General features: G+C 35.3%; 1 long non-coding RNA gene across 1 annotated transcript; it reads right to left on the bottom strand.

The window, feature by feature from the left end:
• Window positions 1–4,588: 4,588 nt before the first annotated feature.
• On the bottom strand, window positions 4,589–20,623 carry LOC135306067 (uncharacterized). Its single transcript, XR_010366940.1, has 2 exons — window positions 7,911–20,623; window positions 4,589–5,638 (listed from the first exon to the last, which is right to left on the bottom strand). It is a non-coding gene; the product is annotated as an uncharacterized LOC135306067 (long non-coding RNA).
• Window positions 20,624–22,417: the final 1,794 nt, after the last annotated feature.

Here is a 22,417-nt window from a genome sequence, read left to right as displayed (position 1 = left end):
GTTATAGTCTCTGCCAAATTTCAACTGCTGCTATCAAAACAAATCTATATTAATTTATTCAAGTGCTTACAGTAAATTTTAATAATTCACTGCAACTGTTTCCTCCTAAATCAGACCATTGAAATCAGAATGCCTCAAGTTCCTGCTGTTTTGTACAAGCCTAAATAGAGATATATTTGAAGAAAGTAATTTAAAAGGTAATAGTTTGAAACATAAATTTTTCCTTTAAATAACATTTTCATCAACCAAAATCATTTTCACTAGTAGTGGAAAATGCAGATTTTTCTATCTGCATTTCTTTCCTGTTAACATTGCTAGATTATCCTGTTTAACCAGGAAAAACTTAACTGTGGGATTTCCTTTCTTGCAATAATTTTTATATATATTCTTTTAAATCTTTATATTTTTGTACTTAATACTGAGTTTACTTTTCTAAGACTATTCAGTAATTAAAAAGATAACATCATTCTGCATTTAATTAATACTTTTATATGTAATTAGACAGTGTATTCCAAACTGAAACACAAGGTGATTTTGAAAAATAGTTAAACTTTCATGTTCATATACATTTCTTGTTCTTATTTTTGCAATGTTTTTTCTCCTGTCTGAGCATCCTCTCTAGTACTTTAGGGCATATACATAAACCATAGATATTTGCTTCCCTCAGCCCTAGCAAGTGAAGGAGAGAATGGTATGAAAATGGAGTCCCTCTGTCTACAGGAGCAGTGGTCTGAACAAGGCTTTGGGCTGCATTCACAGCAGGAAAGCGGTTAGTAATTCAAGCTGAGGGTGTCAGAAAAAAAAAACCAAAGTTGTTTTTAAAGAGTTTTTTATTCTTGCTTACTAGAAGTACTTACAGATTTTACATATTGGCAGAGAACATTTGTTTTATGATGATGCAACATGGTCTAAAGAGAAAAATAAAAGGTTTGGGTGGAGCATCTGAATCAGTTTGCATATATAAATGTTTTTTAATAGACAGTGATTGTTGAATTTCATCTGCTATCATGTTGCCTATTCTTGAAAAGTTCTTCTAGAGCTCTTCACGTTCAACCTTTATTTTTATGACCTTGAATAATGTAATATTGGGTTTATTCTCTCTCTATTCACCAGAATTTTATCATAATTTTATAAATATTCTTGACAGCAAAACTCAGTGGGTTTTCAGTTCTTGTTTTGTGAAAACTGGCTTTTAATTCCCATATATTGTTAGCCCACCTTCAGCTAGTTATTTGTTCAAGGGTGCAGTGCCTGTCCTATAACTTCTGGACAGCAATTTAAGCCTGCTTCTTCTGTATGTTGCTAATGAATACTGAGAACAGTTTTGAATACTGAGAACAATTTATTTTTTTCCCTGACTGCATCATAACTTTGAGTTTGTTTCTTTGAAAGAATGACTGGTCCTGTAATGGGTTTTGCCTTTGATTAAGAGATTTACTCTCCTTATTCCCTTTTCTCTATATATTTGACTGTTTTCTAATTGTTTGTATTGTGGAGAAAGCAATGGATTTGCTGCATCTACATTCTCCATTCTCTTTTATGCCCATAGCAGGGAATAACTCACACAGAAAAGTAACACGTAATTATATTCCCTTATTGGACTGGAAGTTAACCAGCTCACAGTAAAGTCCTTAAAGAAAGAGAGCAGTTGCCTAAATGAGTTCTGTATTTAATGTCTTACTCAGTCTCCGATTATGAGTGTATTTCAGATTTTCCACAGCATCAAAGGAATACTGATCCATTTAACAATGCAATAGTCTATAAAGCAGCTGTCACAGCAGTAAAGACAAGCATTTTAAAATGTAAGTTTGCTTATGCTGATTTGAGTCATTAGTCTTTCAGCCCATTTTATATGGTTTAGTAAGTATTGACCTCAAGGTATCTTTAATTGGTGAGACTGCAACTGTCCCTTATACTGTGCTTCCTCTCAAGTGCTTACGTGAATGCTTATTTAATTGCTGACCTTGCTTTGCTCTCTTTTGGCACTCTTTCTGTCTTAGGAACCAAGGGAAGGAATTAGAGTTTTCAGGAGCTCAGGTGTTTGGGTGGTATTTCCCATTCCCTGAATTTACCTTTCTTTCCCTGCTAATGATATTAGTCAGTAATGAGTAGTCAGTGCAAAACTGCTAAACCAAGCCAGTCTTACTTTGTTTTCCTTCTCAGTTGAGAAAATATCAGTAACCAAATAGTGTGCATGGACAGCAGTTGATCAGTCATGCTGCAAAAGTACACTAACATCAGTCTTCCTGCAAAAATACACTAACAAACTTGAGAGAGAAGAGGAAATTAGCATGCATCTGTAAAAAGGTGTTATCCATTTTCATTGATCTAGAAAATATCTGTTGAATGGCTGAAGAAATGACAGAAAATATATCCCAGGATTGTTTCCTCTCTGGCATCCTCCCCTTTTGCATCCAATTTGATGAGTACTATTTTCCTAAATTCTAATTCTTTGTTTCATTCATGTCATTTTTAGTAAGTGCTAATTTGCTAAGAAAAAATTACACAGAATGTATCATTTCTACACATCACTGGATAACTAGAGAGTTCTGATGTATTCTGGGACATCCTTAGGGAGCTAAAAAAATGCTATAGGATTTCATGAAGAAAGCATTATTATTAATACATTCATAATTTGGTCCCTGTTTGGTTTTAATCAGAACTGTACAGTTATTGTAGCATATTATATTAAATGAAAATCTCCTAGTTACTTCACATTATACTGCAGTGGGAAAATTATCAATTTCATTAAATAGATTTTATTTTATTCATTAAACAACCAAGTACTTTGCTTGTTTGTTTTGTTTGTGGGTTGTTTTTTTTTTTGTTTTGTTTTTGTTTTTTTTTTTGTGTATTCTTATTTATCAAAATTTCATTGTGACTTCAAGGACATCTTTTCATTAATGCATATTTTATTTAGTACAGAACTGTTTAGTTCTACTCCAGGGTAGCCTATTGCTAAACAGGATCAGATATAATGGAACATGTAATAGCAGGAATGTTGTAGGTACTCTCAGGGCCAGGCCTCTCTGAGCATTTTAAAATTCCAGGAACAAAACATGTTGAATGGAACTCTTTCACTTGCATGATCATATGTATATGCAAAAAAAGATTTCTTCAAGTCACTAACAAGACAGGGAGAGTTTGCAGCCAAAAAAACAGTTTGTCACAAGCAGCTGCAGTACCCTAGATATTGTTGCATCTGGTTTCATCAGACAAGCAATACCTGGCTCTGCTAATACTGGATTGGGAAATCACTAGGATGTTTAGAGGAAAACAGGGCTGTGACTGTGATGGAACTGTTATTGAGCATGGAACTGAACCAGTATTGTTGCATAGCTTTAAAGCTCAATTTACTTCCTCTGTATGAAAGACCAAGAACACTGCAACAGTTACTCTGTCTTTTTGGTCGTGGTGGAAAGAAGAGAAAAAGACTCCGGCACCATTAAATCAGAGAAGGGAAAAAACCCCACAATTGCTACAATACATAGAAATTCAACTGATATGAGCAGAGTATACTGGCTGTAGTGGAAATGGATGCCATCAATTCCAGGTGACTTTCAGAGTTTTTAATCTGGGCATTCATTCTTTTGTGTGGATTTGTTTCTTGCTTCAGTTCTGTACCTTTTTCTCCAGGGTGTTTACACCATCATCCCTCCATTTTCCCTATTTGTTTTCTTTCAGTGTTTTCATAGGCCTTTTATTTCTTTCTCTTCAGTTATTTTGTCCCTTTCAGTCTTACCCTAATAAATTCCTTCTGTCTTGACCAAATTTTCTCCTCAGGAAATAAACAAGTATACACAACTGCCAAAATAAAATAGAATAGAAGAAACCACACACTTCTGTGAATGTGTCAATCTTTGGCATGATTTATTCATGTGACAATAAAAAACAGGTGGCCATATTTTTCTTTCTGTGGAAATAGTGTTGTGCTATTGACAACTAAAACTTTGAAAAATGAAAAAATGAAAGCCAGTTCCTTTTTTTTTCTTCCGCTTATGATAAAGTGATATGTGCTCATACCATTTACGGCACATCACTGCTAAGGTGAGTTCTTGGCAAATGTGGTGGGGTTTTTTTTGGTTTTTTTTTTTTTTTTTTTTTTTTTTGTGGTGGCATGGACTTAAATTGATAAGCAGTACCCAACTGCTAAAGAGTTAACATTTTCTACACAGTTTTGTTGCCTTCCAGTACTTCCACTGTAGTGGTAAAATGACAGTAGAAAGTTGGCAAAGTTTCTAATATTCTATTAGAACAGAATATTGGATATTCTAATATCCTTTTTCTTCAAGAAGTACATCAGTTTTTGATAAGATCAAATGGGTAGCTATTGGTTAAGTTTCTTTAGTGGATATATTCAGAAGACTAAAAGGGAGAGAGAAAACATCTATATGCCAATAAAGCAATCTTCTGAGTTTGAATAGGTTCTGCTGGATTGGACCAGATAGAATTAGTGTGTTGTTTAATCACAGGAATGAATAAAGGTGGGCTGAGTTGGCTGAAACAGTCTGATTTAGGACTAGTCTTGAGCTCCCGGTACGCTCCATTCGTTCAGAAGTGACAAGAGTGAATGACGCAGCACTGCAAGTCAAGGGTCAATCTCTTTATTGTTGAGAACTAACATTTTCAATGGCATCTTAGCATTCAGAATAATCTCTCACCTGAGCCTCACTTAACTATAAGAAGTTAAAATGTACTGCCAAATATAGTTTTTTACATGCAAATAATCAAAAGTGCTTGCTGTAATCTGAAATCCAGATGCACAGTATGTGACAGCACGCGACAGCACCCGACATGCAACACCATGTGTTAAGGGCTAGACACATGTGAATATTTTTAATGCATGAAAGCATTTCTCTTGTCTATCTATACCTGTTCACATTTGTACATCTATGTACAGAAATTATGTTATTTAAATAAACATAAAGAATGTGAAAAATCTAAAGGCAATTCTTCATAAAATACATATAATAGTAGTGCTATCTCTTCCTTTTGACTTGAGTCCAATCCTCTAATCTCCTAATATATAAATTTTTGAATTAGAGTATGATATTTGATAGCAAGTAAATCTTCCTAAACTTGTGCTATATATCTGTGTCATTCAGAACCCGAGGAAGTATAATAATTTAACTCAAAAACCATCATGAATCTTGCATTAGAAAGCAACTTTTCCCATTCTGACACATTATGACTAATAAATAGTAGGTCTGGGAATCTGAAAATATATACACAAAATATACATTATTTTATATCTTAATCTTAAAAGGAAATAACAACATGCCAGAGCTCAGTCCTTTGAGGGCTGCAAGATGAATATTTATTCCAATGTGGTCAAGTACGTGGGTTGTAGGGAAATAAATTGCTTCACCAAGAGTTACAAGGGAATGTCTGGTACGTCACCTGGAGCACATCTTCACCCTCCTTGAGAAACCTTGTTTCTTGCAGGATCATTTCTCACACTTTCTCCTTTCTCCTCTCTCTTTAAAAATGCTCTGCCAGAGGAAATGCACAAATGACCAACAATCTCCAGTTTGTCCTGTTGTGGGTCCATTGTGGAGAAGACTGAAACCAGCTGAGTCTGGGACAAGACTCAGGAAAGCCATCCCTGTAGCTTTCATGTTGCTCAAAATCTTGCCACCTATACACAATACAAATGGAATTTCAGAGATGTGTTTAGTTTTCCAGGCTTTTTGCAGCCAATAGATTTTGGACCTCCAATGCCTTTGATCATAGAATCATAGAACTCTTTGGCTTGGAAGGGACCTTAAAGATCATCTCCTTCCAACAACTCTGCCATGGGCAGGGAGAGTTTGCACTAGACCAGGTGTCTCAATCCCCATCCAACCTGGCCTTGAACACTTTCAGGAATGGGGCATTCACAGCTTTTCTGGGAAATCTGTTCCATTACCCTCACAGTAAAGTATCTATGTAAACCTATCCTCTTTGAGTTTAAAAACATTGCCCCTTGTCTTATCGGTATATGTCCTTGTAACAAGTCCCTCCAGCATTCTTGTATGTCCCTCTAAGGTAGTGGAAAGGTGCTAAAAGGTCTCCTTGGAGCCCACTCTTCTCCAGGCTGAAAAACCCCAACTCCCTCAGCCTGTCCTCCCAAATGAGGGGTTCCAGCCTTCTGATCATCTTTCGTGACCCTCCTCTGATCTTGCTTCAGCAGGTTCACATCCTTCTTTTGCTGGGGAACCCAGAGCTGGATGCAGCATTCCCAGTGGGGTCTCAGAAGAGAAGAGGAGAGAGAGAAGAATACCTCCCTCACCCTGCTAGCCATGTTACTTTTGATGCACCCCAGGACATGATTGGTTTTCTGGGCTGAAAACACATTGCCAGCTCATATTGAGCCTCTCATCAACCAACACCCACACGTCCATCTTCTCTGGGCTTCTCTCCATCCATTCTCACCCCCTCTATCTCTTTGAGCTTGGAATTGCTCCAACCCAGATGCAACGCCTTGCACTTTGCCTTGTTCAACTTCATGAAGTTCACATGGGCCAACTTCTGCCTGTCAAGGTCCATCTGGACATCATCCATTCCTTCCAGCATCTCAACCAGACCACACACCTTGGTGTCATCAGCAAACTTGCACTCAATCCCACTCTCAGCATTGCTGAAAAAGATATTAAACAGCACTGGTCCCATTACTGATCCCTGAGAAATAATGACTTCAAATTAAATATAATTATGATAAGGGGAAGAACTTTGGATGTACTCCCAGTCTCGTGTCCTTAGCTACACTGAGTGAGCACAGTTTTCTTAAATTGAGTGAAGCTCTACCAGTAACACTATTCTATGGATCACTCACTGCTTTCAGAGACAATCCAGTTTGCCCCCAAGTACTTTTCCCAATATACAAAATTATGAAGATGTGTTTAAAAATAGGAATCAACTTATCCTTTAGGAACATTTCAGACTGAGCATTTTCAGATTAAAAAATTCAGCAACAAACTCAGAATTGCTAGAATATGCACTTGATATGTGGGAAAGTCTGGTACAAGCTTCAGCTCTAAATGCAGCTGGAAGTTGGTACAAGACTGTGGGCTATTTATCAGTCTGTGTCCTTTCTTCCTTTTTGTAGCAGTTCCACTTGTGCTAAAGATATATGCCTGTGTATGTATATAATCAAATAAAAGGAAAGGCATTATCCCAAGATATTTAGAAAATTTATACATTTCCAGCATTCTGTTATGATTTTGGGTACATGCCACAATTGAAAAAATGTATTTTACTTTCTTTATCATGCATACTGGTTTCATATAAATTCTAAGGAGAAAGAATGTCTTGAGCCTGAGGAAAAATCATTTATTGGATTTTGTTCATTTAGTATTAAAAAATGGACAATGGCCAAAACATTATATGTAGAGAATGACAATTTTTAATGTCTGTAATTTTCAGAGACTTTGCCAGGGTATTGGCAGCAATATAGAATGCTTTGAAGCAAGACCATTATGAAAAATGCAGTTGTTGGAAACATTTGGTAGTGATTAGATTGTTACTAACATTTTAAGCCTAAATGAAGGACAAAATACAATAAGATGAACAACCCTCAGAAAGGGTTTCTTCCTAAACTGAAATCATTAAACTCTGAAACCTACCTTTTCAAGTTCCTTCATTGTAATCCATTATCTTTCATTCCCCTTTGTACTACAAAATTGTCAGTTTGATGATATATTGCACATAACAATGTCATTACATTGGCATAACATGACAACTGAGACTCATTTGAACTTTTAGAAATTTCTAATCCCTAAAATAAATTATGAACTGAAGACATTTCAGACATAGAAAATAAGTCACTTGTTAGAAAGAATAGGGTTCTCCATACGTTTTGGAGAACTACACTTTTCTAAGATATTTTCTTTTGACTTTTTTATTTTCCTTAATGCATATAATAAACTTACCAGGAAATATAGGCCATAGATGTCCTTAAGCTTCTTGTCCTTAGGCTTACTGAAGTAATGAGTCCTCCTGTAGATGACAACTCATTTACATCAACTCTCACCACATTTTAATTTAATTTCCTGGAACAAAAATAAGTTTGCCATAATTTTGATCAGAAAAATTGGTAACTGACTCCTTACTGTTCTTACTTTAATTTTTTCTTACCTTTAAAAAAAATTTGGGTACAATTACTTTCTCCCTCCTCTGTTGTACTGTTTTGATTCTTGATTTTGAGTATTCAGTGAGACATATAGCACACCGGAAAGGGCAGACTGAGGAGCTTGGGGCCAATTGCGATCAGACGTATGCAGCCTCATTGTTTCCAGCCTGCTCAGCACCTGAGTATGCAAGTACAAACCTTGAAATGCTGGTGTGTAATCATAGTGCCTTCTGGTCAGTCAAGACTTTTGGGCCAACAATTTGCAGCAATGGAAGATGCTTACCTTGAATCTTCTGGGCATATTTCCCTACTGAAGCAGAGCCTATTCATACAAAATATAGTTCTAGGAACAAAAGTCAAGGAAGGCTTATGTCTTTGTACTGTTAGTGAAGAAGGAATTATGTGGATCAGTTTCAGGAAGAAGACAGGTTAAGTTCCTCCTCTGAATCGTTTTCTAGAGCAGTATGTTCAACAAGGATATCTTGTCTCTGGAGTTATGCCTGGATGCTCTCTGACATTTGGAAGGCTGAGGGTGTTTTTCAGTGTTTTGCATGCTTTGAAAGTTGCAGAACTTCTTTGGAGCTTGCTGGTTGCATGTAGTAGTCTGTTTTGGGACAACACTTGAATGTGGTTGTGTAGCTTCTATCACATTTACTCTCTTGTAAGAAAAGGTGGTCAATGGGTTTCAGAATAGTGGCTAACTTCATGTTATTATTCAGGTGTTTTGATTTATAGGAGATTGAAAACTGAACATGGACCTACAGTCCAATTGCACTTCCACTTACACTGAAGGTAGAAGTGCAATTGTAGATATTTTTAGGGTCCTCTGCAGCTAGAATTCTGATGCAGACTGTGTGCTTGTTTCTCTTACATGCTACTTTTTAAGGAAGTATGCTGTGCATGTCTTATACTAGAACATAAACACAACTGATGGCTCTATCAAGAAATGTGTGCTCTCTGCACATTATAATAATGTGACATAAAAGATAGCCAATTCTATTCCAAATGGTTGTGACCATACTAGCTTTGGAGTTTATTTTTAAATTTTTAATATTATTATTCTTGCTCTGTAGTTTATTCCAAAGTTCAGCAGACATAAAGAAGATTCAGATTTTTAGTCTCTTGGCTTTATGAATAAATACAAAATGTTTTCATTTTGCAGCTAGTATTTTAAAGCTTCTCACAGATTTGCATGATGATTCAGCTCAGCTTTACCACTTCGCTAAATTAGCACAGTTAGTAAGGAAATAGCACTTGTTTCAATCAAAGGCCATAGTCTTTCAGATTTTGAGATCTGCTTGAAGCAGCTGTAATATGTGTGAAAAAAAGTGAAAATGAATAGCTTTACGGATGCCTTCAGCTTTGAATTTTTTTACCTGGTGCTAGAATAGCTTCGCCTACTTTGCCTATAGGCTGCTTGTCCTGCAGAAATATTTCCATGGAGAAACCACATTCTGTGTAGTCTCTTCTAATGTTTTTACTTGCATGTTACTTTTTTTGCAGGTAGCAGCCAATATATCTGGTAATGTGTGGGGTTTTTGCTCCCTTTTTTCCTTTTTTTTGAAAGGCCATATGCAAATGTTTGGCTAAATTATCATTATCACTTGAGAAGGGATGATCCTAGTATCACTCTGATGTTTTAGAACGCACTTTGCGCTGATACATTGCCCACTTCACAGTTTAAGGGATATGTGAACAGATGCTGCAGTTGATAGCCTGAAGTATAATGAAGTCTCGTCAGAGTATGTTGTTATAGAAATAAATGCATTATATCAAGTGTTTCTTCCATTCCATGTTACTTGATATTGAAATAAAAAATTTTATTCCAATAAAATTCTGTTAGGATTAAATATCTTAAAAGTAGACAGCAAAGCATAAAAGTCTTTTTTCTTCAAATTCCTGAACAAATATATACAGCCCTGTGGATTTTTTTTTTTTTTTTTTAATGTAAATGTTGGTACATGCAAACCAGAAAGAAGGGTATGTAGAAGGAAAAATAGTGTGTGGAAGATTGTGGGGGAAACTGTTCCAAATGAACATCAGGCTGCATGAGTTTAACTGAACTAGAAGGTTATTTCCTTGTGTTGAGACACTAACAAATCTTTCAGTACCATTTTTCAGGGATCTAAACTTAAGCTTAAATATGGACTTCTTTTTATCTATGCCTTTCCTTGTATTTATATTCACCTTTCTACTGCTCCTTGGCTTCTTGCAGTTGACATTTTCAGCTGGACATGCAAGTTTTCAGGATCCTGAGTGCATTGACAAGAGCAACATGACTTTAATGGTAACTGCCTCTCCCTCTTGGTAGGAGCTGCTTAGGGTAATTTCTATGTTCTTCTAACACACCATGCAAACTTTGCTCTTTCTTTGCAGATCTGTAGGTCCATGTTAAAGCTGAATTTACTACATAGAAAGCTTGTTGCATATACTGGATACTTCTTGCTTTTCTCCTTGTTACCCTGCATTCCTTTAATTGTCCACAGTTGAGTTTACAAGTCAAGGCTCTCTAGAGCCAACCCTGGGTCACTTATCTTACCATCCCATGCCTGGGTTCCTCTACATTTCACACAGTTTTCAAGCTGCTTTTAAAGCCTCCACTGTCATGCCAAGCTTGTATTTCTCTGCTTTACACTATTATGTTAGAGCCATGAATATTTTGTTCTACTTGTTGCAAGAGTATGTACAGGATTACAGTTATATAATACAGAGTTGTACAAAAATAAAGCAAACTAGTCATAGACACTTAATCAGTCTTTTATAGCTAAACAATCTAAACCAAAGTTCCAAGCAGGTCAATAAAAGTACAAAGTAATCCTGACAAAGCTAATTTCTGAGGCCTTGCAACATCAGTACAAAACATATGGCCTGTTCTTAGCAATACTGTATTTAGTGGGCTATGGGGTTATACTGACCTCTATGTAATGCACCTGCAGGGGGAGAATGCCATTTCTGAATTCCAGTAATGCATTCAGAGGCTGCTCTTTTTATACTCTGAAAAGACAGAAATCTTATACATATTTTTTAAGTCTGTGGGTTGTTTTTGTTTGTTTGTCTTTCTGAAGTTTTCCTGGATTTCTTTTATTGGGATGAGATATATTTAGTACCAAGCAGGTCTTGTTTTCTTAGCAGTGGCATTCATATTCCTTACTTGCCTTCTGATCAAGGTGCCTCTCGAATTTATTAAGCTGCTGTTTTTGATATATGTTGCATGTAAAAAAAGTCTTCTGTGTAATATTTGATACACTATAAAAGACAGACAACAAGGATTGATTTTATACATTTTCCCTTATTGAAAGACACACTCTCTATAATCAGTATTGAAAATTCACTATTTTCCTTGTAATTCCACCCATAAGATTAAGAACACTTTAAGGGGTCTGGGTCATCTGTCTCTTTAACAAGAGGGTTTAGCCAGAATAATTGCTGTAAGGAGAGATTGTTCTCAGCCCCAAATAGAAGAGCTGGACTTTTAGATGGAAATAGCCCATGATTTATACTTTCAGGTTTATCTCAAAACATGTGCAGTAATTAGATACTTAAAGACAAGACTGTGTACTTTAAAACACCACAATCAGTACATGAGTTATTCTTGTTAGTTAGAGAAATGTCTTAATCTTGAAAGCTCATCTAGATTGCAGTACAGTGATGTGTAACCTGCTGATTCAGGGTCTAGCTGTCTCTGTAACACACCTTTCATACCCACCTCGGTCCTTGAATTGGTTTAAGTCTCTGAACTGGGGGTTGAGGTGGAAAAAGTAAACAAATTTATATACATACACACACACATATAGATACTAAACCAGTAATATTTCCTTTAATTTTCCTGTCACCTAACAGTGGATGGATGATTTATATGTTTTCCTCAAAAAACATGTAAATATGTAGTTAAATGCTTGAGCAGCCTCACTGAATGTGGGAAATAAATTCATGTTTGCAAAATTTCTGGGTGCAGCATGAGAACATACAGACCTTGAGTTTTGGAATCAAATCAGATAAAACATCATATTGCCTTATTTAGGGCTTCTGCCTCCCTTTGAAGATAATAATTTTAAAGCATTAAAGTGACTTAGCTTGCTAGCCCTGTTTTTCTGCGACTACACCTTCTTAAAAGAAAGTTTGAAAATACATATTTAAAATATTCTAAATGCCATTTAATTGTGCACATTTTACTGAACAATTTATTAGTGTTAAGCCCCCTGACCTAAATAATTTCAATGACAAAATAAGGACTTTTTTGTAGGGTTTTTTTTTTTTAGAGCTAAAGGGTTCATCATCTCTCCTTCAGCTTCTCCTGGAAATCCGACGTTTTAGGTTGCAAACAAGGTGGATGAAATTGTTATTAATTACTCAAAAATATTTAAGGGCTATAATTATTTTTATAAAACATATTCAATTTGCTGTTGTATACCAGCAAACACCTGTATGCAATAAAAATAATAAATAAGAAGTAACTTTTTAAAAGAGTATATGATGAAGAACTGCTGTAACTAGTTATTCTGTTTGACTTTGAGGAGATGTTGAGTAGATGGCTTGCATAGCTAATTCTGTTTGCCAGATTTTCCAGATGAGATAAAAAATCCCATATATTAAAAATTGAAACTTTGGATGGTATAACCTTGTATACCATTTTATCTTACATCAGAACTTCTTGTCTGAACACCTAGATTTCTCCTTAATGTTGCTTTTATGAGTGACTTTAAATCAGTCTTTACTCTGTATGCAATGAATTCAATTTTGTACTGAATACTGGTGGCAAACTCTTTTTTTTTTCTGATTTTTGTTAGCATTCCATAGATATTTACACTACTCACACTTTTCCATTTTTTTCCTCTTAAAAAAACCCCATGAAGTCTCCTATGATCATGCTTTACAGGGTAGAAGAGTGAAGGAGGTTTTTGGATGCTGGGGATTTGTTTTGATTTGTTTTTGTTGTGGAGTGCCAGAAAGTCAGTAGGTTGCAGCCATTCAGACTGTATTCTATTACACAATTATCCTGGGAGTTTTAAGTGCCCACTGGGGACCTAAGAGCACTCAATGAAAGAATTGTGTAGAGTTGTGCTGCGGCAGCAAAAGGGAATTAAAGATGCTTTGAATGCTGTAAAGTTAAATTGATCCCCACAATGACAAGTGCCAGCAAGAGATAAGGTCACTGAAAATTTTATCCTTTTACTGAGCACTGACTCTTTGACCCAAGGTAAATCACCCTTCCTCTTTATGCAAAGTATAGCTAAATTTGATCTGGGTAATGGAGACACTGACACATCCATGGTGAGAAAAGCTAGTCTTTTCACCTTTTTGCATGTGTATTTCTCAAGTAGCATCCACCTAGAATTGCAAATGCTTCTAAGAATAACTTTTTTCAGTTATGTCCAAAGCATGCTGAAATTTCCTAGGTAACCATCTGTGAACATGTGTCAAAATCCATATTCATTTTAAATAAGGATGAAGGACTTTGTGGACTAGGCAGTAGATTTAATGAAAACTGTTCAGGGAAACTATAAAAGTGCAATAATTTTATCCACATATTTCTTACAAGGAATTCAGTACTGCAGGTTTTAATTCATATCGTAGAAAGCCCCAGCTAATGCTCTTCAGGAGCTAATATTTGATTTTTGTTTAGGCTACAACTGATCTCTTTAACACTTTTGATTTTTCATAGATCAATTTACAAGACATGAACCAAATATTAAAATCCCAGTCTATTGATTGGCTGAACAGATTGCAAGGGAAGAAATAAAATTTAAAATCTGTGCCATTAAAAATGTTGTGAAAGAAGTTTAATTAATTTTAAGCTAAAAGTAGTTTTGAAAGATTGAAACATTCTTGATTTTCACTTAATTCATCATTATGGGCCATACTTGGTAAAATATATTACAGCTAAACTTTATGTATATCTTGAATTCCTTATTCAGCAAAGCACCCTGGCCTTGCCAAATTGAGACTGTTAGTACCCCAGTCCTGGAAGCTATATAAATTCTTAATGCTTATTGATTTCATTGAAGGTTATTCTGTGGCTAGAATTTGCTTTAGTGTGCTTACAGGAAAGCTATGTTGTTAATTAAAATTGGACTCCCCTACGTTTTTGTTTAGAAGCAGTGTACACAATATTTTATGCCCAGTTTAGTAAGTCCAGAGACAGTTTGTGAAACTCACAGCTGCTCATCAGCAGTTGGATTGTTTGACTTGTTAATGTATTTTGGGGTAGAGCTAAAATAAGTTAAGGTGAACAGGCACAGTCTTTATTTTGACTCTTCACTTTCCTGTATAAATATGTATCCTACCTTGAGCAAGTGCATTTGTGATTTATGCATTTGAGGAATCTATCCTGTCATTATGTCAAATATCATGTGCTGAACAATTGTAATGTTGTGTAAACTTCTAAAAAGTACCCTTAAATGAATATATTTACTAGTATTTTATACTTTGCATTATGTTTTTCAAATCTGTATTTAGAATTGGGCCAGTGAACCTTCATTTTATTGAAATAGCAGACCATATGATATCATATAAGTGGTACAAGAAATGGTGACAAAAAACCTCTCCTATTCTCTATCATGCTCAACACGCTTCTTCTGCCCATTTCATAGCTTTCTAAATTCTATCATTTACCATAATATTTTCCAGTAGGAAATTTGGTTAAAAAAATCTATATCAGATATTAAATGAAGAATTTATTAATTAATATGAATATGCATTTTTCTGAAAAGCATCATCATTTAAAGGTAGTGCTTTAATCATGTAGAAGTTTCATTACCGTTTTCATTGATGGAGGAGATCCAGATTTGACTTTCTTTAAATTTTCTTGTCATCATTAACAATTTTAAAGTTTCCATATTTTATTTTATTTTTGAATGCATAAGTAAATAATTAATAAGTTAAAATGCAAACATAAATTTCAGATCTGCATACAAATGTTCAAAAATATTTTTAAATTACTTTTGATTTTTGCAATAGAGTAATCTAATCACTGTTTCAGAAAATCACAATAGTCTTCAGGATTTATTGAAATTATGTAGAGAATGAAAGTGTTTATCATGAACATATGTGCTACATATAAAATACTAACTATTGGTTCCTCTGTATTATGCACACATATATCCTGCTTATGAAGATTTTTGTTTCTTTTTGTTTGTTTGCTTGGTTTTATTTGCTGTATTTTGTTGTTGTTTTATTTTGGGGAGCATTGTGACTATAGATCAACTTAGTACTGTCTCACTAAGTGGATTAACCATATAGTAAAAAACCAAAATGTTTTTATTTATGAGTTCACATTTTTCTGTTAAACACAGTTAGCTAAAACTACCCAACACAGGATTTGGAGAGTGTTTTAAATTACAGAACTTTATAAATAATATCAAAATCCTTTCTTTATATAATATGGCACAAGTGTCAGGATCTATCTTAACATTTTAGAGATGGTTAATGCAGAATCCATACTGAAATCAGGAAAATTTTTTATTTCTTAGTATAAACCTTATGATGTGGTGGCTGAAGGAAATGATGATTCACTTTATGACAGGGGTGATTAAATTTGTGTAAAACGCTTTTGAGACAGACATTTTATATTTTGCAATTTAAAAGTGATACTCTGTTTTGTGTATGACAAATAATATGAAGATAAATAGATTAATTCAATGATGGTACACCTGTGTGTAAAAAGTTTCCTAAATATATGAAGCTATTTAGGGAATGATCATTTTCCACTGTTCAAGTAGGGGGGAAAAAGTCTTATGAAATTTAAGCAATTAATTTTTTAAAGAATATTATTAAATCATGTACTAGGACTAGACTAGTATGTAGCTGTAATGAGAATACTTAATAAATTATGTTTGGAGGGTTAGGACAGAAAAAATACTCGAGACCACTAGCAGGAAGAGTTTACTTAAGCTTTAACCATCTTTTTTCAGTTACTTCCCAGCCCTGCTCTTCATTTGTATGCTGACTTCTCTATGTTCTCTTTCCGTCTTTGCTTTGCATCTTCTGAATACCTCAGCTTTATCCATCTCAAGGTTCACCTAGTCTTTTCTGATTAACTTCTGCTTATAGTCATCAAAGAGTAATCCTTGCCAAGGATCCAAAGGCAAATCCTTGTCTTTTGCAGAAACTATCTGCAAAAGGAATTTTGTCACATGGGAAGTGCTGAGATAATGTTCTTTTGTCCTCAATCTCTTCAAAAGAGAAAATAAAGAACCCTCTTTCTTCTGATTGAAAATTGTTTCAAAAATACCTTTGTATACATTAAAATATTTTGCTTGAGTAACATTATTATTAAATTGTATCTTCACCAGATATTTCTGATTACTCTTGAAGGCATTGGGTACTGTCTCTTTATCTCATTCTCCTTTATAGTTCCTGCTTTCTTTTGCCCCAGCTAAATGGGTAGATTACACTGAACACATGCCAATTTTTCATGTCACCCTGATGTTTTAGTGGGAAATATTCTGTAGAAAACCCCCTCCAGAAACCTCTTTCAAATAATGGGTTTGGATGAAACAGATTTTTCTTTGAGGGGGACATTCTATGAATGCAATGTAGTTACAGTATATGGAAATTCCTGTGGAGATTAAAGAAGAAAATAGATTCTCAAGACTGGTTATGGCCCTTTGGCTCCACTGAGACTCTGTAAATGACTTTATCGAACCATAAATAACCAGAGGGACATTTTCCTGCAGGCACATCTGTGCCACTGATGAGCCATTAGTTTTTCCCCTTCGGGTCCTGTGCTGGTAGGAGGCATGTTGAGAGTGATGTAGCTGACCTTCATCACTCCAGATGAATCCTATAGTGGCACTGGCTTCATTAAAGACCAGTGTCTCTAGCATTACAGGGGCCATGGAGCAGATTGTCAGATGAAGAATATCTGCTCTCTAAAGACCATCATCATTTGCATTGAGTGAAAACTGTGTAGTTGCGATGTAGCTTAATTCTGAATCCTTCTGTGCGCAAGAGTTTGTGGCCTAGTCTGTAACTGTAGTTACTTCAGTGCTTACTTGCTCAGGACATTCTCAGTAAGGAAATCTGCCACTTCAATATTACTCCATGAACGCTTGAACAAAATGAGTTACTTTATTAGCAAAGACTACTGCCTAATGGAGAGAATCAGTTTTCTTTTACAGAAGAAATTTTCAAATGAAAATGGCATTTATGTCTTTGGCTGCCTCATATGAGATTGATTCTGTCCACTTACTTTTCTAAGAGCTTTCTGTCCTTCCAAAACTGTGATGCAGAGCAGCATATGCTGAAACACTGTGCCAAGTGGCTCACAGCCGAATTTGCTGTTGTTCCTTTTTGCCCTGTCACAGTACTGAAACAGTCCTCTCTCAGACAAATGAAACCATCTATCAGCATGATTGATTGTGAAGCTCCCCAAATAATAATTCTTTTGAAATGTCTTTTTACTAACCAAGGAACCCTTTTAATGGAGTGCTAGGTTAATCTGAAGGAGTCTGCTGATATATTTTGCTTAGCAGTCTTCATTCTCCAGCCTTCCTGAACTTTGTCAGCTGTGCATTTTGCAATGATATTTCAGAATCTGGACACTTAAGCTATCTTCCCTCTGCTGAAAGTGAGTCTTTGAGGAAGAAAAAAAAAACAGTTAGTAGCTTGTTTTGAAATCTGTGTTCTGTTATACTGCCTGATCTTTTTGTCATCTAACCACTGACTATCAAAAGAGTGTTAACTTCTATGCTGTCAAGACTTTCTCCAGTTAACTGAGTATTTTCTCAACTAGTTTGTCTTTGAAGATTCTTGGTGAGTAAGGTTAGGTAGGTTAGGTCATGTTAGGCTGGAATATATAGTAGCCCCTCAGCAACAGTGTAGTAATAAACCATATTTTCACCAAAAGTTGAAAAAAACTTCAAACTGTTGTCTCTGGGAGTAAATTACTCAGAACTAAAGCTCAGCAACTATAGCAATTTTGACTATTTTCTTGGGGCAAAAGATTAATCAGCTTCATAGCACTGCAAATCCATTTTTGTTTGAAGAACAGAAAAATATAAAAGTCAGGTGAGTCAAGAGAAACCCTGAGAATTAATTTTGTACCAAGGCAAAGGGTGTTTATGAATGAAGGAGATGGTGCAGGGTTCTTTCTGGATCTTGGTAGAGACAGATCTGACAGCAAATGGCTCAAAAAACCAGCCGTTTTAATAAGATAAAGTAAAAAGAGGAATGCAGACAGCATGTAAATCCTGTATTCCTCCAGGGTCTGGGACTCCTGCTTTCATGCAGCATTTGATTGACCCCAAATATGTTTTTTGCAATACATGCTGTGCAGATCTTGTCTGTGGATGCAAATCCTCTTTTTGGTCATCCAAACAATTATATAAATCACTAACTATTTGACATACAATGGTTTTCCAGTCTGAATCACTTGAGAGATACTTTCTTAAGATCTAGTACTGTCAGGAACCAGCTAGAAGGACGCATATACCTCAATACAAACTGGTAGAATTAGTTTTTCTGAAACACAGGTGTTCAAGTCAAAAAGCTGTAGTATACAGGAAAATAGTGTTTTATATATTATTGAAGATTTTATGTATGGGGAGAAAAGCAGTTTTGAATTTCCTATGGTCTAATATTTGTGAAAGTTGTGAAAGGTTGTGAAAGTAGGGTGTGATTTTACTTCTTTTAGAGACAATGACAAAACTCCCATGATTTGTATGTGAAATAAATTTTTTATAGAAAAGGCTGACAAGCATTCCAAAAACCCATGTTTCTTGAACTTTAAGTCCGAATTTAATTCTTAAGGTTAAATGCTTCCAGAATTTCTCAATAAAATCTGTTACAGAGTGATTCTTTGCTGATGCCTGTTCAACTAGCAAATATGCAAATATGTCCTAGAAAGCAGGTGGGCATAGTTTCACACTGTGTTGGTGGGTTTTAGTATTTATTGTAAATGATACAGAAAATTATCGCTTGCTAGTTGGGAACAGCTTGTGTTCATAGCAGGTCATGAGGCTTCAGCTTTCATGACCACAGCATATGCTGCACATTGGGGAACTTGCCCAATGACCTTCCATTCCTTGGCACTCTAGTAATTGTGATTGCTGATCTAGACAGTATCCTGCTTTTCTGATCCACTTTCAGTGAAGATTGCTTTGAATGATGGTGCTGAAAACACGTAGGAGTCCTTTTTAAATTTTTTTTTCCAGGATCCTTGCTTGGATGTGATAGCATATTTCAATAAAATTACATAATACTCTAAAATCTTAATTTCTGAGTCAAAACCTTTAATTCTTCCCCCTCCCCCCCATAACTTATTAGCTGCCCACGATTGTATTGTATTCTTTTTTTATTCACAACTTGATCTGCTGACTTTGAAGAAAGAGTTGTGAGAGCTGTGCTCCTTCTCAGTATCGCTATGAGTATATTGTCATTACAGGCTATACTTGCTTGTTGACTGATGGCTGTGAGTTCACTTTCATGATTCACATGTGGACTCATCTGTGTTGTTTGCTTCCTATACATTCAAAGATACATCATCTCACATATCTCATCTCAGTTTGTCACCTTCACACGAACCCCCCTGTGCTAATTGACATGATAAGGATGTGCCACCTACAGAGAAATGACAGGGATTTTCCTGTGCTGTGCAGTACACAAAGCTGATTTTTTTTTTTTTTGTGGGTTAAATGCACATCATCACATCTTCCCTTCACAGCCCTTAAAGCTGATGTGATTTTGCCATATATATGAAATATACAATGTATACCTTATTTAAACAATCATCTTGAAAACTTGAAAACTAGTTTTTACTGATAGATCATATATATTAATTAGACTATGGAACCATTAGATAGGGGCAAAAATTAGAGAGTCAGAGAAGCATTAGACAACATTTTAGATCTTTCTACCCTGTGTGTGTTGAACTCTCAAGAAAAATGAAGTATATCAATTAAAATTTAGTTTGACATAATACATGATGTAGTTGTTACTTTTACCAGTTTGAACACCAGCTTCTGGAATTGTACAACTACTATAAATTTGTGGGCTCTTTCCACCTGTCATATGTGTAATGACTATTGGTTTTCACAGAATTTCTGAATAGGAAAACACACCATCATGAGGGGTGCTGAGACATTGCAGTTGCTCTGTGATTTATCTCATATCTGTGCAGAAACAGTTCACTAATCATCATCTAAAAGCTGGTTCTCTTAAACATTACACAGCCTTTTTCATTTGGTTAGTGTTTGTGGTTCATATTCAGGCAGCTGTTACCAGAAAATTATGTTGGTATTCTAAAAAGGAAGTCACAGAATTCACAGAGTGTAAGTCTGTAAGAGTGGTAATAAACACCTGAAAAAATTAATATATTTTAGTTAAAAAAAAATCTATCTTATACCACAGCTGTTAATGGAACATCAACATGGAGTTTTCTCTCTAGAAAAACAGGCAAAATTGTCAAGCACAATATAAATTTTTCCTTCTGTTCTACAGAATTTAGTGCACCCGTTGAATATACTCATGGTCACAAGGGAAGTGCAAGACTTAAGAAACAGATATCCATTTATCTACTTACCATAACATAATGCTGATGATGACCGTGAATGCCTTTAGTGGAGTCTGGGTATGATGGTTCTTCCTTCACACCAATATATCCATTCAGACTGGGGGTGTTTTCTATAAAAGAGTAGAAATTCTTCCAAGAGAAGACAATTACCAGAATAAGAATCAGAGTTTGGGTAACCTAACTCTTGAGGGGGAGATTCTTTGAGAGTTGATACTCCAATTCAAAGAGTTTTTCCTCTTCACAGTAAAAATGCAAAACTATGTAAAAGAACCTCATATGAATAGATCATCAGAAGACTGCCAGAGCTTCTTGTCTCTAGAATTAAGAATGTTGTCACATTGAATAGAATGTGTCAGAGCTGTAATTCATAGTCAAATCATTTACAACAAAGAAAGAGGAAATGTTGTCTATGGATGCAACTGATTAGCAGAAGAGCAGTTTTAAGCAAATATATAAATTTCATGCAAAGCTTTTAGAAAAAAAGTTATGAAAACACTTTGTGCTTCTGTATCTAAACTTCTTCTTTGTCTGAAGTGTTTAAATGTCTTTAAATGCTTGAGATCATGAAGAACTTGAGGAAGGGAAAAAGCAATCTATTAAATTGTTCTTCAGCCGATGTTTTGAATAGAGATTGTTATACATTAGATATTCACTGTGACTGTAATGGGCATATTGGGTACTGGCTTACTGCTCAAATAGTAGGATAAATTATTTTATATCCATTCATATATTCTATTTTTTAAAACGTTATCTGCTCAGCCTTAGGGCTCCTATAACCACTATTCAAGGGTGACTGCGACAGATTTGCATGTGATGTCAACAGAAAATTCACCATATGTCAGCTGACCAAGAAAAATTCAATTTCATTTTCTGTCTTTCATATTTTTCATTGTTCTGCTAGAATGAGTAGAATAGATATATTAAAATTATAAAATAGTTCTGAATTTTTAAAGATTGGGTGAAAACTGATGTCTGTTTCCATTTGCAAATTTGTATAATTTAATAGGCAACTTCCATGCCAATATCAAATAACCAAATTATCTCTTTCAAGAAATTTAACCCTGTTTTCACATCTGCTATCCATAAATTAAAATCTTTCACATAGATTCCTGTGAGATACTCAATAATTGCAGTGAGATTTAATTTCTTTAGCTATGTTTACTTCCAGGTTTCTGCAATTGTAGGTCCAATAGTCTGGGTCTCTCTCCCAAGCCGTCCTCCAAAATGACACTGGCAGTTGCCATATCTTATGGAAAATGGTTCTTGTTTTCATGTATGGACCCGTCCAGCATGTCTGTGGAGGGTGATTGCCATCTCTATGTACAGAAATCAAATTAATATTTTGCTTCCTCTATTGCAATAGAACAGAAACTCTTTTAAGTTAAATGTATCCACAGATCCCAAGATCTATTACTAGTTAAAATAATAAATTTACAGTTCACCTAACAGCTAAAAAAATCTCTTGCTTTTTCCATTTATGCTTCTGTTCAGGAAATACCACACTCACTTTTATAACCCACATGCATTCAATTTCTGTAGAAATTACAAGGCAATAAAAGAAGTTGTGATATCCTTCTACTGTAGTATCTGTAGGCAGTTGCTTAAAATTAATAATTATTCTATTTTACCTGTGGTTCCTGGTGCTTCCTTTTTTTCATAAAGCAACACAGAAGAGGTCTTCACAGTTTCAGAAGAAAGGTAGAAAGCTTTTGTGAAAATGAGGTGGACTTTTTTTTCTAAGAGTCGGTCTGTTGAGTGAAGCTCCTGGAATGCTAGCACATTATTAAAAGGCAGCG

The sequence above is a fragment of the Passer domesticus genome, chromosome 1 (genome assembly GCF_036417665.1).
Source record: "Passer domesticus isolate bPasDom1 chromosome 1, bPasDom1.hap1, whole genome shotgun sequence".
Taxonomy (NCBI): Eukaryota; Metazoa; Chordata; class Aves; order Passeriformes; family Passeridae; genus Passer; species Passer domesticus.
The sequence above is the reverse complement of the archived record's forward strand: the minus strand, read 5'-3'. Positions and strand labels throughout refer to the sequence as shown.